Below are 2,391 nucleotides of genomic sequence, written 5' to 3' on the forward strand. Positions count from 1 at the left end.
CAGAGGGGAAGATCTCCCCAGTGTATGTGCGTGCGTGTGCGCGCAAATCCGGCATCAGTTGCAGGGATCTTGTAATCTGATCCCTTCTGACTCACTCGCCCTGCCTGACATTTCTGATTTGGTTCAACACAAAAAAAAAAAAAACAAGAAAAGAAAAGAAAGGGGAAAGAAAGAGAAGAAGAGTGGGCGGAGAGGGGAAAGAAGTGGCGGCGGTGATGGGCTGGGGGGTGTGAAGCACATGCCACCCCCGCGCTTGCAAAGGCGCCCAGCCCCGGGCAGGCACAAAGGGAGCTGAGCCCAGGAGGCAGCGCAGGGGCAGCCCGCGGCCGCGCTCACGCGCTGGCAAAGTTGTCCCTCCCCCTAGTCCAAGTTGTACAGATGTTGCCGGACACCCCCCGGCCCCGCAGCTGGCGGGGCAGGGCTGCCACTCCCGAGGCGAAGCGGGCATCTTGCTGCAAGGCGCCGCCCCTCCCTCTTCCCCCGGGGTTAATCCTTGACGGGGTGACAGAAGGGAGGGGAAGAGGAGCAGGAGGAGGTGTGGGGGGTGTCCCCCTGGCTCTTCTTGCCCCCCCCCCCCTATTCTCTGCCTGGGGCTGGAGGGAGCAGATAAGGCAAGCTTCAAGCCTCATGCCCCCATTCCTCCCCATGGCCTCCCCCAGCTACAGCTCAGACACCACAAGCCACACCCTCAGCTGGGAGGGAAAAGGGGGGGATGTGGTGCCTTCTCCAAGACACCTCCCCCTTCCTTCCCTCTGGCACCAGTTCTCTCTCTTCTCCTCCTTCCTCTCTTCCTTCTCTGCGCTTCCTTTCCCATCCTTTCACTCTCCATCCGGTCCCTGGCAAGAAAAGTCCCCCTTGTTCCCTTTCCTCCTCCTCCTCCTCGGGCTCAGTTTTCACTTTGTTTAAGACTTCTGTTTCTCACCCACTCTTTCCAAACCTTCTCAAGCTGGCCAGCCTCAAGCATCCTCAGACAAGCAGGAGGCTGGCCCCACATCACTTCCATCAAGAAGAGCCAAATGTGGCCACGGGTACTCAGTTTGTTCAGCGTCTGGATTTTGACAGCTCAGAAATAACATTGCCAGGCTTACTTCTGCAGCTCTGCAGACTACAAACTTCCTTTTAAATTGAAGCAGAACATCTATTGGCAACTTTGCATAGAGGCAGGGCCCCTGCTTGACCTGCGGCAGGTTAGGGTATTAGGTCTGTGTTGTGTCAGGATTGTGTCACCTCTGTCTCTAGACATTTCCCCATTTCCTCTGTCTGTCCCCCAGGCACTTAGCAATTCACCTTGAGACTATACACTTGAGTTCACAGATGCTGGGAACACAGCTTTGCACGTCACATATAGGACTAAAACATTACAAGGCCTGCTCTTCTCACTGTATTTTCTCACTACATTCGGGTGCAAAAATGTTGCATCAAGACCAGCTCTATACATGCCACTTTCTTGCGTTAAAACAGTATGTGAAGCAATACAACTCCAGCCACTCGACATGATGTCAGTTCCCAAGAAAATCAACAGGTAGGTTGCTGCCTTCAAAAAGGAATAGATATAGACAATTAAACTATGCACAAACATATTTCAACACATATTAAAAAAGGAACGCCCTGCCTAACATTTCATATGCACTTTTGGCCATGAATGTGTTGCCAAAAGAGCCAGTAGGAGGATTGCTATTAACACCAACTCCAATTGAGCAAACTGCTTAAGCATGCACCTGACCAAATGTGCAAGCAGTCCTACTGAAGTCAGTGTTATTTAAAATTAGACCTGTGCTAAAGCATCTTTCTGAATTGGGTACTTAAATGTGAGCAAGATCAGCCTTTAATGCTGTGCATTTCCTAAAGCTTCCATAGACCTCAACCTTGCCAGCCAACATGATTTTATCACAAGTCTTGTGATACTTAGTGTTTTCTTAAAGCTCCAGGTGCTAGAATCCAGAGATTACAGAAGACTCTCAGTTTTCTTTCTTTCTTTTTTAAGTTAAGTTCAGTAAAGCCTTAAATGCTACAGAGAAAAGCTTGAAAATATAGAGCAAGTGCATTGTTAAAGGTGCAAAACCTGGAAGATAAATAAAAAGAACCCAACATTTTTTTTTAAATTGCCTTATTTTTATGACACAGCATGGTTTTCAAATGCTTGAAGCTGGCAAAATAATCTGATTTGAAAGAAATGAAAGGTACACAAGAACTCTGAGTTATTGTTCTTTCCCAGCAGTTTGAGGTTCAGGCAGTCTTGCTGTACACTAATGAACAGGTCTGATATCTTTGCTCACACTGGGCATGTCTACATATGCATTTCATAGATTTCATAGACATTAGGGCTGGAAGGGACCTCGGGAGATCATCGAGTCCAGCCCCCTGCCCAAAGGGCAGGAAGTCAGCTGGGGT

The sequence above is a fragment of the Crocodylus porosus genome, unplaced genomic scaffold, assembly GCF_001723895.1.
Source record: "Crocodylus porosus isolate Cpor-Errol unplaced genomic scaffold, CroPor_comp1, whole genome shotgun sequence".
NCBI classification, from domain to species: Eukaryota; Metazoa; Chordata; order Crocodylia; family Crocodylidae; genus Crocodylus; species Crocodylus porosus.